The 18028-nt window shown below is 40.9% G+C and overlaps 1 protein-coding gene across 2 annotated transcripts in view; it reads right to left on the minus strand.

Moving 5' to 3' along the window:
- The window catches only part of PRR5 (proline rich 5), a 92069-nt gene that overhangs the window by 69263 nt on the left and 4778 nt on the right, over positions 1–18028 (minus strand). For both annotated transcript variants that reach the window (XM_051636128.1, XM_051636137.1), the window contains one exon: positions 1456–1588. The gene's annotated coding sequence lies outside the window, so the exon portion shown is untranslated. Of the gene's footprint in view, positions 1–1455; positions 1589–18028 lie in introns of those variants that run through there.

The raw sequence follows: 18028 nt of genomic DNA on the forward strand, positions 1-18028 counted from the left end.
TAACAGAAACCTGGAAATCCTTGGGGATAAAAGTGCAACACAAGTGAAAATTATTTCTCTCCCTTTTAAATATCTGTGCCCAGTTTGAAGACCAAGCTAAATTCTACTGCAGGTCACAGCTTTGTGCTGGATTGTGCTATAAGGGCCTGGTGGGAGCTGCAGATTGCAAGGGACCCTTTTCCCCTGCAACTTGAGAAAAGACCAAGTAACTACTGTAGCAAAATGCTGCTACCCCTGCCATGAAGTAGCATGGAATAGGCATTCCCATCATTTACCACTTGATACAAACTGGGAAGGAAGCACATGTTACCACAAAAAGTAAATCAAAACAGACATTTTCAAGAGTGAACCCTACAGAAAAGACCTCTTTCCTTAAAACACAGAAAAAAACCCCTGAAGTCATGGCAAAGGTTAGATTCCACAGTTTAGTGATAAAGTAAATACATCTGTAAGAGAAAATAAGTCTCTTAATATGTTCAGAAAAAGAATTATTTTGGAGGAGGTAACTGGCAATTGTTTTCTGAGAAAATTCCTAAGTCGCTTTGAAAAAATAAGTGTGTCCACATGGGATGATAACAATAAACAGAAAACAGAACATAAAATACAGATTAAGCACATTCACTTTCCTTTCAGAGCCATGTACACACACACACACCCCCCCATACACTCCATTAATGACTATTGTTTTTTGAAAGTGATTTCAGAAGTTCGGTAAAAATTTCCTCCTTCCTAAAAACCATGAGTCTCAAACACAGATCCAACTCTAGCTGTGAATATTAAAGAATTCTAGCAGGTTGTGTCAAGCACCTCTGCAGACATAGCTGCAGCTGCACAAGATACTTCTACCACTCAGCTGTTCAGTGCTCCTTCTTGCCACACCCACATATACTTTAATCTTGTATAGGTCATTTGAGAATTCCTCATATGCTTTAGAGCACAGTCAACTGGGGAGGCTTAATCTGTTTCTGCAATAGTTGTCTGAGTACAGTCTTGACACTATCTGAACCTCCTCATTCAGCTTGAGGTCGTCATGGTGGGTAACACATGAGCTTTTGCAGGACCCAGTCTGGCTGTCTACTTCAAAGCTTTTTTTCCCAAGGACATAAAGTTATTTAGAGGCTCCTCTCAGAGAGCAGAAATTCAAGCAATTTTCTGTATTGCTTGCTCACAACACTGCTGTCAATAGATTCACAGCTGAAAATTCATGCATACCATTTCTGAAGCTGCAATGAAGCTAGAGCGATGTGTAGTCTGACATGAGCTGATGTTAAAAAAATCCCGGAGTCCTGCACTGTTATTCAGATATTTTTCTATGGCAGAAAGTACAGTGGGTTCTATGGGAAATTTTGGATGAGAGATGCTAACCGTAGTGAGTCCAACAAAGAGAACTCTCCAGGTATCTAAAACTGAGAACATTTTCCAGTTGCAAACAGTGTTATAGAAACATGTGCTTACCTGCTACAGGGAGAAGACAGGATTGAATAGCAAACAGGAATGACTGCAGCAGGTTTCCAAAAGTCACATGAAAATTCTTGAGATAGGATACAATTTGATTGAAAAAAGTCGGCCCCTTGCAAAAAAGGCAACTCTGTAACAAAAGATTAACAACAATTAATATTGCACATACTACTATTCTCAGAATCTTTTCTTAAGAGCGCATTGATAAACTCATGCACGACACACCAGGACACAAAACAAATGCTGTTCCATCCCACTGCTGATATAAATAAACATTTATTCTTGCACTTTTCCCTCTTCTGTTCCGTTTTCTGCAAGGATGCATTAACACCAAGAGATACTCCTATTGCTGAAGAGGACAAGGGAGTTGCCATGAGCAAACAGTGCAAGTAGTTCTGTGTTCCAGCACTAAAGTGACGGCAGAAACAGTTCTGAAATATGCTGCATGATCTTCAGTGATCACTTTTGGAGAGCGGCTGTCCTCTAAGGCTCAGGAAAGTCCTAAGTGCATCCTACAGAAATACTGGAAATTCTTTCTTTAGGTCTTCAAATGATGGTTGTAAAACTATTGCCTGTCCTGAGCTGGTCTTGAAGTGCATCTCCAAGATGACTGCTAACACCATAAACCACCCCAGTGTGGCTATTTTTGTGCAGCACAGAATTTGTGATTATGTGACCTACAACCTCAATACAAATGTATTAATAACCTAAAGTGTTTTTTTTTTAAAGAACTGGTCAATAAATATAAAACACTATTAGGGAAAAAAAATGTGTGTGTATATATATATATACACACACACAGAGATCCATACACCCAGACAGACAGCCGTATTCACACACACCTGCATCTATGTTCTGAGAATGGTTCTTCATGTCTTGTACATTGCATAGTCATTAGTACCAGCTCCAATCCACTGCTAAATTTAACTAGGAATATACAGATGTCCTTTTTGGCTCAGTTTATCCTGGGTACAAAATGCTCTTGCTTTTGTTTTGTGGCATTTCATACTGACTTTGTAAGGATATAAATAACTGCATTATTTAAAAATACATATTTTAACGTTAAACTTTCCCGTATTTGAGAGAATTAAATAATCCCTTTATATTCCCAATTTTGCCTGCTCTATAGGTGTAAGTCTCATTCTAGTATCATGCACTTTAGTCAGAATCAGAAGTGTTAGTTTAAGTAACAGTGTCATGTGAAGTCAGTGCATTTTGACTGCCAATGTGTTAAGGAGCGCACACATAAGCAGCTGCTCAGCAGACAGCCTGCAGAGTGGGAGAAATTACCCACAGCTTGTAGGCTACAGAGCCATGGACTGATACTTTGAGTACCTGGGTGCAAGGTAAGGAAAACCACCTTTTCAGCAGCACATGTGAATCAGGGAGATGACACAGAAACAAATTTGAAATGATGCATAGCAAAAAAACCAAGATATCAGCATAGCACACTGGGTACGAACATGCTACACCAACAAAAACTCCTGTGGACAAAGATTTTGTACTAGTACAGAAAAACTGCTCTAAGCAAAGCAAGGTGTATCACAATAGAGCTTTCCTGATGTAGCTTGGTTTATATTAGGAGGTTCTGCCAAAACTGCTAGAGCAGTCAGGGCACTGAGGTCTTCCAAAAGCTATGACCGACTGATCTCAGCTGGAAGTGGATAGATACTATCAAAGTATCTGTCTAAAATAATAGGCCATGTCACAAATTTTGGATTTTTTTCCCTTGCCTGCTTAAAAGACAAATTGAATAAATTCTTAATCTTCTAAATTATACAAGGAATCCCATTTATTTCAGACAGATATTGTGGACGGAAAAATATAATAATAGCTATTTGGTTCTCAAAATATTATAGAGAATAGTGTTTTGCTTAGAAATCCTGCTTTGACATTTCTATGCTAGCAAAAAAAAATCCTCCGTTTTGCCTATAACCTGTAGTAATTTGATTAGCTGGCATAACAAACCAACATCACAGTACTATTCTTTGGGATTTGAGGAGTTTATTTCAAAATAAAACTCCACCATCTTTTATTTAAATCAAACTAACTTTGATGATCAAAGCTCAGCTATTCCTTCAATGCATGCATGAAGTATAAATTATTATTTTTTAAAACTTGTGAATTACATTTACCTTGCTTTCATCTAATATCCTGCATATCTGAAACTGTTTTATAGGTTCAATGAAAAAGAGAATGCCTGAAAAAGACCAACTTCTGCTATTGTACAGAAGTTCCAGGACTGTAAAGAAACATATTCCTCATGCACCAGCTGAGCAATCAGTATGTTATTTTGGCAGGTAAAGCAAATCCTGCAGCCTTTGTTATTAGGTATTGATACCACACCTTAAACCAGGCATTTCCCAGTGCTGCTTTACAGGTTTCTCAGGCCCACACTAATTGTCCGTCCATCCACCTCACTATAGGCAAAGCAGCAACTCAAGTCTCTGAGGGCAACCAGGCTGAATGACCCAAAATATTTTTGCAGGCATAACCATCACATTGTAGCTTTAGAGACCTCCTGAACAGCATGGGAAGAAACCGACTCCAGAGGTTTTTGGACTCAAAAGCTGCCACAAATCCAGATTCAGTTCAAGCTGCTCTGAGCCACAGGGTATATTCTGCATATGTGAGGCAGAGGAGGAAAAGGTGTAGCATGGCGGGTGATGCTGCTTGAAAGAACAGCTATTTCAGAATTTGCTCAAATCCAAAATGCTACTTCTGGCAGAGAGGCTAGTTGTCCAAATATTCAAAAATACAGGGTAAAACTCAAAATCACGCATCAGAGGCGCATTATAACTAACACATTAATGTCACTCCCCTCCTTTCCTAAGTATTTGAACTTATTTGTGTATGTGGATTAATTTTTCATACAGCATGAATGTGCTCAGCAAAGGGACTGTCAGTTCCTCCTCAGGACTGACAACAAGAGCTGCTACACATCAGTATTTCAGCAAAGATGACACAGTTACCCTACTTAGAGCTACTGCTTAGCCAGCTCTGGCCAGAGAAATCAGTCACACAGGCCCTAATTTCAGGTATCATTGCCTATGACTTTCAATTCAGCCTTGAGTGGATGGCAAATAAGCTCTATCATTTCAGTGACTGCAGTCTACAAAGCTGCAAGCCAAGAATCAGCACACGGGCTGGAAATGGTGATTGCAACTAAGCTACCATCAGCCTGGCAGGCTGATGTGATGAAGGCCTGCTGTGTGAAAACCCACAGCAGCACCGTTACAGACCTTCTTCTGTTGGAAGATTTTAATCTGGGGTTGCAATGACCAGGAAGAATATCAATTGCAAAGGCTTGGCCAGTACTTTCAGAGTTTTGCAAGCTCAGCTCAATCAACCATTAGTGTGGAAAAAAGTGCCTGGGAAGAGTCAAGTGAAAAGACATTGATATAAAATGTACCATCTGTACTCTTGGCTTTATTCCTCAAATTACACACATGTAGATTTTCCTTTGGGCTAGCTAAGCCTCATTTCAGTCTACGAAGCAAGTGGTCTTTTGTGCTCTTGCCCTTCCCCTCCCCAGCCATTCAACAAGCCAGTCTACAACTGTTCTCAACAAGCAAAACCAAGAGGTTCTGCCTATGCTATAGCTGGCTTTCCAAGCATTTTGGTTCACTCTTCTTTCAGACTTGTGAAGGATTTGCCAGTATAAAAATATATTTTTTTTTCTTTTGCCAGAGATAAAAAAATGGCAGTATATCTTCTGGGCTTTACTTCCCTGATCTTCCTCCTTTAAATAAATATTTCACTTCAATGGAATTAAAACTGATACTATACATTGAAATGATAATTAAAATATGAATTTGTATGAATTCTAGCTACAGAAATGGAAGCGAAAGCCTCTCTTGACCTTCCCAGGGGCAACATTATACCTCAGACAAATAACATGATTGTTTTTAATGCTGACTTCTCAAAGCAGATTTTTTTTTTTTTGCTGACAGTCCGTTTCTGTTGCATGTATCACTGAGTTTCTTTTCTGCTGCAATAGGGACAATCCGCTCTTACATCTCTGAGGACATCAGCTTATGAAGATAAGAAACCTAAAGGTGATAATTTCTCCTGAAAATCCTTGGTGCTACTCTTTTAAGTAGGATGAAAATGTCATAGGAAGCTCTGCATTAAAATATGTCACATTTTACTCCACAGAGACAAAGAAAAAGCTCGAATGTACCAAACCCAAAAATAAAATCTTAAGGGGCTCATTACAGGATCAATTGAGTCTAGAAGTACCAAAAGATCTAGCCTCTTCTCTCACATTTTTGCTTTCTCCACACTCAAAAGTCCTAATTAAAACGTCTTTCCACACTCAAAAGCCTAATAATTCATATTTAAAGCCTCTCTCATTCTTCATTTCCCATAGATTGCATCTTAAATGTAAGGACTAATTGATGGAACAGACAAATGGTGCATAGATTACTGCTAGCGTGCTTGCACAGATGTAGGTGGTGATGCTCCAGTTCATAGAGATCATCCTGTGAACCGGATTTTGCAGCACCCCAAGTTTAATTCATATTCAGACAAGTGAAAACATCTCACAAAAAAAGCTTGCAAATGCAACTGCATCACTGCCACCGTTTTCACACTGCAAGCAAGCTGTGAATTTAATTGTGGAGGTAAAACAGTAACACAACTTGCAGGGGACAACTACCACTTAACAAAACAGACAAAATATTTAAATTGTAAATATTTCTGCACTGCCCTGGCTCTGCTTTAATGAAAATTATAGAAAACTATTCAACAATTTCAACAGGAAAAGACTGGAAAATCCTATTCATAACACGCATCATTTTAATCTAAATTCATCTTTGATATATTCGTGCCTTTGTTTTGCAAGCTGCCCATTTAGCAGTTTCACATGAAAGTCAACATCACCTGGCAATTTCAATAACACATTAAAGCTTAAGGTTACTTGTGGATAAGAGTTCTTGGATGGGTGAATGCAGCATAACTAAACACTAAAAGCTCACTTTGAACTTTCCACAGGCCTTTTCAGAATGAAACAGAAAGGTCTCTCCTTTGTTTCAATGAAAGGTTTCTCTTTTGTTTCCATGAAAGCATTCAAAAGCATTAATTTTTGAAGCAGTATTTGAAGGAATTTATGGGAAAGGATGCAGTGAGTGTAAATAAGGGTATTTGGGAAGAATTTCACTTGAGCACCTGCTGGGTCCCTCTTCCTGGCTCAGTCAGTTTCTGCTCTCCCAGCCTTGCACATTTTAAAAAAAGGTAGCAAATAGGTGGAAGCAGAGACTTCTTGTGTTTCCTCTGACGTTTCTACTACACTCTGAGACTCACTCATGCTTCAGAATATGCATGAGACAGCAGCTGCTTAGTCAAAAGCTTTCCAAGGAAACCCAGTAACATGAGAATACAGCTCCACAGCCTGTAACTGCTGCCATTCTCAAAGCAGGTACTGCTGTCTGAAACCCTTTAAGAATAAAAGGAGAAAAGGATGTAAGGTTAAAAGTTTTTATCTCATCTCTAGTGAGGATATGACTAGATAGCAGAGGATAAAGTACTGTTGGGAAAGCACAGACCAGGTCTCTAATCTCTCAGCTGACAAAGTCTGGGGAGACATGAATGCTGGGCCCAGACTTACGCAGAAGTTGGCAAGTTCATGGCTCCATCAATCCTCCATCACTGAAAATTAGCCAGAAACTAGATAAACTGAGCAGCAATGTCAGGACTTGGTGTGCTGGAGGCATTACGTAGGGAAGGGTTTTGTGGGAAATACACAGACTTCAAAAAAGAAGACGTATATAGATGTAGCAGCACTTACGGGACTATCATAAAAAGCATCTGGATTCAGCTCAACTACTATTTTGAGGTTCTGCCATCAATACTCTCAAGTCCAGCAGCACAAACACTAGGGAACTTTAGTGTCATCTCATCATCACCTCACTGAACTGTTACGAGATACACATTGAGCCTCTAAACAATATTCAATTTTTCAGTAATGACTGAAGCATAGAGCTATTCTTGGGGATTAACAACTGCCTGAACGATCCTTTGGGCTCAGGAAGGGACACTTGCCAGTGAGTAATCTCTGGAAAAAATCTCTACGATCATTAGTAATACCAGGAAAGGAACACCAAAAATAATATTGTGCTCGACTTTTTTATACTGCGTACACAAGGTATTTTTCTATTGACATCAACAGTTACTGGATCAGGAGCCAGGTTTTTCTGTGCCCCCCTTGAAGAGCCTCCAGGAGAGGAGAGGTAGACTCCACACACACCATGCACTGAAGGAACCCCTCCGACACCTCCCGAGTGCCCCACTGATAATTCAAGAAAGATAGGTAAAAGCCATTCACAAAAGCACACTACATCCTTGGTATTTTTGTTTAGTTTCTAGCACTTGTTACCTTGAAGTCCATGTTTGCCTGTTTGCATGTTTCCAGAGCAATAGATGCAAAATACGTATTCTTCACAAATAAAAGGAGGGCACCTTTCACATGCCTCTGGAGCTGGGACAGAAACTTTGCAGCCCCAGGTAGCAGATGGAGGCCTTGAGCTGAAGAAGCAGTTAAGCACATCTTTAACCAATTTTAAGCACAGAAATAGTCCCACTATAGCTCCAACTGGCTGTTCCCCTTTGCTTCTAGATAATATTTTCCAAAACTGATCACACTGTGTTCAGAGGTAAGGGGTTTGATCCAGAAAGTTAATGTGTACCAAAATTATGTTTTGCTTCCAAATTCTTTGAAAATCTTTGGTGGAGAAAGGAGAAATGAAAGAGTAAAGAGAGAGGATACCTAAGGTTTTTGAGCAGCAAGAGGCTCTGTCTCCAGGTACAGTTTATTCTGACCAGGCTGTTTACTAGTATTAATCTTCAGTGATTTGTGTTCACGATGCAAGTCATTTGGCTGTCTGTGCTGAGTGGAGAGACAGCAACCTGTCAGCGGCAGAGCAGCTGCATGAGCTGCCGTGCACAGATGGCGAGGATGCAGCTCAATTCTTCCCTGCTTATATTTCCTTCCTATCATTTTCTTCCCCCACCCCCTCAATTATTTCAGTGGGAGGAAGGAGAGCTACTTGGACCTCAGTGTACTCAAAGAGGAAATTAAATTCGCCTTATACTTCCTTCCCGAGCCTCTGTACTAGGAATCTGCCCTCACCCCAGACAGATGGCAACTGCTGCTGCACAGCTGTTCTGGCACGGGCAAAGCCGGAGGATGAACGGCAGGCAGGTGTCATGCTGCTTTGGCTCCCCAGCTGCAAGGAAAGCAAGAAAGAAAACTCTGCCTATCAGTTGAGGAGAGCATGATTTGTAAGTTGTTCCTGCAGGATGGCATATGTATACTCGTCGATTAAGACTTAATACTGGGCATTTATTGGGTGACTGAAGGAGGCTGTAGCATCCTCACTGCTGCTGGCTGACCGTCTCACTCCAAGTTCTTACCAGACCTCTTATTTTTTATTAACTTAGACTGTGTATACACATGCACGTGTGTGCATATATATGCTAAGTGTCTATTTCCATATACTTATTAAAGTCTAATACAATGGTTCTGCAAGTAAGTTGCTTAAGTACAATCATGATTAAATAACTGCAACAGCAGCAATATCACCAAGTGTCTCCCTTTAGTCATTCTACAGCCAGAATTCAATGTCACTTTGCCAACCCTCACAGCACTGCTTTGTCCCAGCCTGGCATTACTGTGAACATGAAAGCCTCAAGATCATCTTAAGGGTTGAACTGGTATCAGCTGAACTGAAAAGAATCATCCTTACTACATGAAGAATTTAAAAAAAGGATTCTTGATTTGTAAATAAAAACCTAAAAATTCTTCCCCATTCTCCTCCACTTGGTAAAGGGAACAAGTTATCCTGCACTATCCATCTGGCTCCCAACTTGGCTTCAGTTCTACACAACTTTAAACTTTCTTTAAAAAGAACTTTTTGGTCTGGGTGGTGGCGTCTTTCTCTTCCCCATTGTAATTTGCCAGGTTGTCCTGAGAGACTTTAATTGTCATGTCTTCATTCCTACTAAGATTTCCATGAGTGTTGAGATTTTTACTCATGAATGGATGGATGAGTTTGTTTCCAGCAAAGGAGGAGTCACCACCCACTGAGAGACAACAGGCAGCCGGCTACCTGCACAGCCAGCCCCTGGCAGCTTTGGGAGCAAGTACCAAAACACAAGGACAAAAAACCCACTCATAAATGAAAGTGCCAAGTGTCCAGGCAGAGGAGAGGGAAAAGAGCTGATAGAAAAACAATACTAGGCAGTTTAAAGGTGAAGATTTTGCAAATATAAAAACTGATGTTATCCAGGTTCACAGGAGCACTTCCGTTCTGCCAAAACATGATTGCTGAACTTGGTGTTAAATGGATTTCTTTAAACCAGTCTAAGCTTCTGCTTAGATACTGTCACACTGTGCAAACAGATCGCTTTGCAAATGCAAGGGGGAGGGTTAAAGCAGTCCCCAGGTCCAGGGATCTGTCCCCAGGTCAGAGGAGGAGCAGCCACACCAAGACAGCCATCCTCATTTTAGCAGCTCCCACTTGCAATTTACCCTGAGCTTTCTGATTTTGCCCGCAGTAGGTTAGGGAACACTCATAGTCTGTTCTGCTGAGCTGACACACACAAGACTAACTGCTGTCAGAGGGGCAAGGGCAGCATCAAACAGCAGGGGCACAGGGTGCCTCTATATATTTTAACCAGCAACAGCAGTTTGTAAAGTGGATGGCCGTGCAGCATCTTTGCTATGCCCTATGTGAGACATCCAGCAAAAGCCTCAGTGCTACTTTCAGCTGGTGCAAGGAGAACACAAACCTACAAACTTCTGAAACCCTATTTCCACAACCCTTTTGTAAGCAGGTAATAAACCTATGCAAGAAGGAGTCATTTAAAACTTGAACAAAACTGCTTCAACAAAAGACAATATAGTTGGAAAATTTTCAAGCTTCCATGAAAACAAAGGAAACACTTGAGATCCAGTAGCACAAGCTGCTGAATGACAACATGATTTAGATTTCAGATCCAGCAGCACAACCCAACCAGTTCCACTACATGTGAAACCAAACTTGGGGAAGTCTTAGGGAAGCTCTGCTTTTCCAAAAGCAAAAGTTAGGTGATAACGAAAAAGAAGGAAGAGCCTGGATATTAAGGCACACTGTAGAGCTTATCAAAAGGGTGCTGATGGACAATACTGACTGCTAAGTGTTTTGATGATGAATTTACCTGGAGCCTTGTTTGTCACTGTTCTGCATTATACAGAGACACAATCATCTGTATAGCATTAATAATAAAGGGAGAGAGAGGCTTTTGCCAGAGCCATAGTATTTACACTGGGGCATCTGTTATTCCACTTATGCAACACAAAAAAAAGAATAATATGAAGAAAATAAAAAAGGCTAATCAGAAGAATCCCAAAGAGCAATAGGCAGCTTTGGCAGTGCTTTCCTCCACTAAGAAACAGCCATGTACAAGTGGTGAGGAAGCAGAAGCTCATGCATGTGGTGGGGTGGGCGACTCTGAACCAATCCTGAGCCAGCATCTCTAACCTTTACTGAAAGTTATCGCTCCATCTCTGCTGAATTAGTGGTGAGAGCATTGCTCCTCCACTTGTTCACAGCAGGTCGGAGAACAATGCTGGAAAGCTGCCAAGGGTTCAGATGCAAAGAGAATGAAGAAGGGGAAACCCTGAAGAACGCAAACCCAAAACCTGAAAGCTGCCTGAGAGACTGCACAAGCCTAAGTATAGTTTCTCAGACTTCGGGGTAAACTCTCTGAGCTCCAAGGGAAACTGCACCTCAATAAAAATTAGCTATGAGTCAGATGATTTTTCCTCCAGGTTTTATTGAGCAGGCTCCTAAGCATCTACAAAACAGCATAAAAGTGGTTGTATTTAAGGATGTTGAATAATTATTTGTTCGGCTTTTTTGCACTATTCTCAAACTATGGAACCTCAGCCACAGTCTCAAGACCAAAATCTGATTAAGGTAGGTGCTGTAGGAAGGCAGCACAACAGAGATAATTAAGCATAAGTAAAACCAGAAGCATATGCTCTCTCAGGATACGTTCTAGGCACAATCATTCACAGGTAACTAAAGAGTAGTGAAAGCATTTCCACTTAATCTTATAGCAGCAAGACAGACGACTCAAAAAATTGCTCCTTATTTCCTTCACTTTCAAATGATGAGGGAGAAAAAGGTTTTTACCAGATGCCACAGAAGGCTGGCGGACTCAATTTGTTTCACACAGAGTTGGTATCTGATTCTGAATACTGAAGACCTCACTGAGACAACAACAACTCAGAGGTCCTCAAGGAGAGTCTGGGTCATTGCTGCTCCATTCCTCCCCTATGGAGAGCCAACGCAGCTTTGCTTACTCCTCAGCGCTCTATCTAAAGGTAATTAAAAAATTAATTCCATGCCTCAAAATTAGTTCTGAAGCCTCAGAAGAAGTTGAAAGCCTACTATTAATACCTGTGTTACAAAATCCTGGGGTTTGTTCCTTCCATTTGCTTACCTTGCGTATACAGCAGGAATGTCTTGTTTTTGCTGAAATATTTGTGGGACAATGTTTGGTAGCTCTCATCCACCAATCAAAGGACAGGACAAGAAAGATACTCCAAAGGTTTAGTTTCTGATGAGATAGTGAAGCTCTAGGCAGTGAAAAAAACAGAAAATAGTCTTCAAAAGTGAAAAACAAAATCAGAGACAAGGGAACGCTCCCTCCCCTACAGCCTCTCCAGCACACTTTCTTCAGTGATGGAGCAGCTCGCAGGCAGGCCTTCAAGAGCTGAAATAATCTGCTGCGTCTCTAAGGTGGTGCCTTTTGGCCAGAAGGCTACAGGTTCTGCTCAAGAAAGAAATGCATGAGTCCCTCTTGCCTTGCCTGACTTACTATGATCATGAAAACTCACAGGCTGGGCTGGATCTGGCTTCTATTAAAAAAAAAATAAAAAATCAAACATAAATAAAGAAGGGCATAAGCCCATTTGGTTTCCTTTCACAATAATTTTCAAGTCTTGAAAACTTGGGGAAAATCCCCCTTACACACATTTTTTCGTCATTTTTACCAAATTTTATTTCCACCTTAGGATAAAAATCTCAGAAAAAGGAGGTGGCCAGAGGCTGGAAAAGAGCATCGAATTGCCTGAAAAATGAGAGATTAACACAGATGCCTTTGTGTTCACAGAAAACCTACAATGAGACGCGACAGCAGAGAGCACTGCCAGGGAGCCACGACAGCACAGCAAATAAAGACACTGCAGCAGTCAGCCCCCAAATGCACCAGAAATGGGGATTTGTGATTCAGTAAAAAGATCTGCTTGTTTCTATCTGAATATAAATGCCTCCTGCAGAGCCAGAGGATTCTCCAGTCTTGGTATGCCCTGTAAGAGGAAGGTTTTTCCCCAAGAAGGCTTTAGCCAGACTGGCTCTTCAAAATAAACAGCTGGAATATTGTCATCAGGGCCAATTACAAAGGGGATTTGGTGGCTGAATTAACTGAAATGAAGACCAGATTTCTGCTTTCTGGCAAGGGTGATGGGTTCAGTTTTTTTAACTGCTTTAGCTCTGGGGTGAATTCACAAGGCCCAGGTTTTTCCAGGAGGGAGGAGAGAAAACTGGAAGGATGTTTCCCTTCTGTGCTGGTTCCTTGCTGCCACTGTCTCTCATTGTGCAACCTTGCTGGGACTAAGGCACAAGGTCACATCTGCATCAAGCTGTCCTGTGCCAAACGTCCATCTTCCACTTAGGCACCAGGGAGCTGCACTGCCTTTTGCTCAGGTGTATTCAGGTACAGCAGGGCTGGTGAATCTGTATCCTCCCCTGAAGCTATTCCATGCACAGAGCCTGCATTAAGTTTTTCTCTTCTATTTCTTCAAGCTTGCAATATTTGCTCCTCCACTTAGTGGAAACTAAAATCCCCCAACATGACCTAGTACCCTAATTCACATGGTATTATCTTTCAGGATATTGCACAGTTCCGTTCAGTAAAATCAGCAACAGACAAACATAACCCCAGAGAGTAATAGGTTTACTGTAGTAATTTACAGTTCTTAAATAGAAGAAACTGAAAAGTAATTGGAAGGCTTGGGGAAGAGAGAGATATGGGAAGCAGGACAGCACAGAAGCCTTGGCTGTCAGTGCTGTAGGCATCAGCTACAGCACGAGATAGCACTGTTGACATGGAAAAGCTCCAATTGGGCACATGGTGCCGTTTATAGCCAGGATTCATGCCTAAAAACTCAATGCAAAACTAACTGTACCTTTAGCTACTTTAAATGTGCATTACTTGCCTTCCCCACACTTGTTCACATAAATCCTGCACCTAATGTTCTTACTTGAGTGCTCCCCCAGAATTCAACCAGCTTTTGTAATATGACAGTGTAAGCCCCAGCTCATCACACCCTGCTTGGCAGCCACAAAGCAAGCCAAGACCACCAAGTCTTGTTTGCAACATTGCTGGACTCACCACTCCCAGACACTTCCTGCCACCACCAAAGCACCACAATCCATTTGACTTCCTCTCAGTAAGCAAAGAGCATAATAAATTAAGAACTAAACCAAGGGTTGGTCTGAAAGGGACCCTCATCACCAGCATGCTAAAGGTTTTGTACTTTGTTTCCAACATAGGAAGAAAATAAGTGCCTTGATGTAGAGTCAGCAAAACAACAAGGTGATTTTAAAAACATAAGCAAATCGAGTCTCTCTTAAATTACTTCCAATGTCCCCTGTGACACTGAACACACTGACTAGTGTCATCATCTTTCAGCCTTATTCCAGCACACTATGCTGTGCTCCCCAGAGGTCACAACTGTCTTGAAATTCCACTAAATTCACTGTTATTTCCTGTTACTTAATCTATCAGCTTAAGAAATCTGCTCCATCATCATCTCGTTCATAGAGGCAGACAGGCGACTGTGCAACACGGCAGATGCAGGAGTTAAATAAATTACTTTTTAAAAGGCAGTGGGGGGAACTTAAGCAAATGGCTTTTATTTGTTCATATTGGGATCTCTGAATGCATGCACAGAGCTGATGGGGCCAGCCCGAGTAGTAGCAGTGGCTGCTTAAGCTCCCCATGGCTCCCTAGAAAGAGCTCTCCTAATCACTGTGGCCAATCCAAACCACAACATGCCTCTAGACTTTATACGGGATCATACAGTGGTAGACTTGGGTCACACTCCAAGACTAAACCACAGGGGATCCTGCCTCAAGTCATGTATACGTTGCTGATGGATAGAAAGCCATTTCATCTCCTCAGGGCTTTGCCAGATATATCTTGCCAGGCTTCAGAAAGCTCAAGTTGAAATAGCAGGAATCCCAGTAGATGTATCAGCTGTTTCATTGGTCTTCATGACTGTAGCATTCCCCACATTCCCTATAAGAGCACGAAGCAAGGAGCATTCAAGGATACATCTTAGCAGCAGAAAGCCACAACCATTCCTTCTCACAGCTGCTGATGACAGGATCACTGCACAGAAGCTGTCTGGGATCTATCTGGACACAACTTCTCCTGGATCAAAAGAATGGCAAACCTGATGCATTTTTTCCACCAGTTGTATCAGTACCAGAAGGGCATCATCTAGATACCCAATGTGTCTCTCTGGGAGTCATATTCCATTTAATTTCCCAAACAAGGTTACATGGGACACTAGGGAGGACACACTGCAAAACACGCAGAGTGATGGCCACGGCGTTAAGAGCAGCAGGTCAGCCTTGGGCCCAGTCTGTTAAACCTTGCGCATCTGGATGTGTATCTGCATGTAAGCCCCTGGATGGAAACCAAAGGGAAAACAAAGAATGCTTAGAAAAGAGACTAGTTCAGCTAACTGCCCTCTGACATCCTCAAGCTCTGCCTACAACATCACACTCCAGGTTGTGGTCTTCAAAGGGTAGAGAGAGTGCACCTCATAGAGGAGTTTGCTCTCAGCAACACATTGATTTGTAATTTCAATGCGCTTTTACCATTTTCCGGCCATCACAGATACTAGGGCCAGCAAGGAACCTTTCTAGTTTGATCATTTGTGGGGGAAGCAGAACTGCTATTTTCACAAGATTATGTGATAATAGAAGATCCTCATTTTTAGTGGTGGTTCTCTTCTCCTGTTGTTTAACACAGACTAGAGAAGTTGTTGAAAGAAGGCAACAAGACAGACAATAGAAGGGGCACATTTCGCCCGAGTATTCATCACCTCATTTGCTGGCATGAGAGGAAAGGCAAGGCAAAGGGAAGAGCAGCACATTTCTGCCTAAGCACACAGATGATAAGTAGGCTTTAGAAACTTGTTTTTTTAAAGCTTCCAACAAGCACAAGGCTTGTTTTTGAAAGAGTGGTGCCCGGCTTTAAATTGTTTTGCCTAAGCTGGGATTTACTTTCTAGGATATCTAAACGCTGCTAAAGTGGCAACTGAGGGTCTCAGTACAGCTCAGTTAAGAATAATTTCCCTCATTTAGTCATAAAAAGAAAGTGTTAATTTGCAGGTCGGGGAGTGCACTTTGTTTTGTGTTTGTACTCTGCCTAGCACAGGGTGGTCTTGGTTCCTCAATCCAAGGGTTTAAACGCAGGAAAAAAAAATCACCAATAAACAACAGATACAGGCAGATAAGTGAGGAACTGGAACTATTTGTTAAATAAGCATGACAAAGGTTACCAGAATTAGCATCTACAGGACTTTCCATATGCTACAAAATAAGTATCAGGGCCGGGATTAAAATGTGAATGGGAATTCCAGAAAGACCTCGATGTATTCAGACCCAAATAACAGCTTTGCAATGCAGTTGCATCTCTCATTAAACATTGTTAAAAACTCCATGAAAGGGAAATTAATTGAATTTAAATCAGCTAATAAATATTCTTTTGGATACTTTTTTCCCAGCAAAAGAGTAAAAAGGGATGATGCCAGTAGTGTATTATCAATGTTAAAAATCTTGACCCTAAGAACAGCAAAAGAAAGAGGAATTTACTATACATGGGTATGCTGAGCATAAGCCTCGCATCTTGTTCCTGCTTAGGACTATTCTTCAAATTAAATTTCTGATAAAGTTTGGGAAATCCTTGATGACTGTAACAAGGTATACACAGTGCTGTAGATGGGAAAAATTTCTCTTCAAACCTGCATTAATGTTTTCTGTCCTGTCTGTATAACCACACATAATTCTGGTGGTCATACACACATAGTTAAGTCTGAGTATCTCCAGAAAATGGCTTCATAATGATAAATGAACAACAGCCATGCAGAATAAAATTGAAAATCAACTCATGCTGGAATTACATGTTAAAGAATTAATTTAGGAAGCATGCAGTAATGCCAAATTTGATCCATGCAAGCAAAGCTCATGAGTTTGGACCAACATCTGGCTTCTTATCTGACCTTTCCAAGCTGCTTCTCAGTTATACAAAACTGGCTTGGATGTTTCTTAAGAACAAGCTCTGTATCAAATTTTCCAATACTTTCTATCTTCAGGGATGCCAGAATTACCACAAGAATGTCTTTTTCCTGGCACTTTGAATTGCACTGATTCAAACCTCACAGATAGGATATACTACAGGATAAATTATACCAGAAATGATGCTTTATTTAGGAGTTGAGGTTTTGTTGTCCCAAACCAACCCAATCATCTGTCGATTTTGATAAACTACAAAGAGCAGCCTTTGCTTAGTCTTCAAGAGAAATAATTAAAATTTAAAAAAAAAAAAAATCCGAAACAAAACAACACAAACCACCACAAAAAACAGCAAAACAAGAAAGCAAAACCATGACCATAACGTCATAGTAACCATCAATGGAGCAGTCAGGCGTGAATCAACACTTTATGTAAACCTTAGTGCCCATACTTCAAAAAGTAAGTGATACTATAAACCCAAGGCATACCTCTTGGTTAACAGCAGGTGTTCCTCTTATAGGGACAACTCGATGTGAAATTACTTTACTCATTGGAATAAATTAAAAGCACCAACTTCAACCAGTTCACTGGTATTTTTCTAGATCAGGGCATAAGTGGTTAAGGAAAAGAAGTCGCCTTCCATTCTTCCTGGAGAGAACCTTAAGAGGGTACTTTACAGAAATAAAAATTAATACTGTGGTTAAAGAAAACCAGCAGTACTGGCTCACAGAGGGGCTGGATGAGCACATACAGACTGAATTAAGGCATTTTCTGGAAGAATGCTTAGCTTCTTTCAGCTTTCCAATTTCCGTTGCATCAAGACAACAAAACTTGTTTCTTCTCTTCTGACTTTCCATTTCAAATAGACAACGCAGGAAGTAAAAACGTGGTACCAAGTCAGTGGATGAGGAAATTTTGGGACTCAAGTTACACTTAATTAAAGGAAAGTCATCCTTAAGCCAGTGTAGTAAATGTTTGTAAATGTTTTCCCAGCCTGCCCTCCAATAAACTGTTCATGCAGAAGACAGTCAAACTGTCTCAAATTTTTAGAGCAGCCACTATGAATCAGAGTAAAAATATTTCCCTTCATCTAGCAACAACATACCATCTTGGAGCACTTAGAACTCCACCTGTTGTAAGAGCACATCTAATTTCTACAAACTCTGGTTTATTCTAGGATGCAACAAGAAATGCCATGGAAGAAAGATTACATG

Source organism: Apus apus, chromosome 1, assembly GCF_020740795.1.
Source record: "Apus apus isolate bApuApu2 chromosome 1, bApuApu2.pri.cur, whole genome shotgun sequence".
NCBI lineage: Eukaryota > Metazoa > Chordata > Aves > Apodiformes > Apodidae > Apus > Apus apus.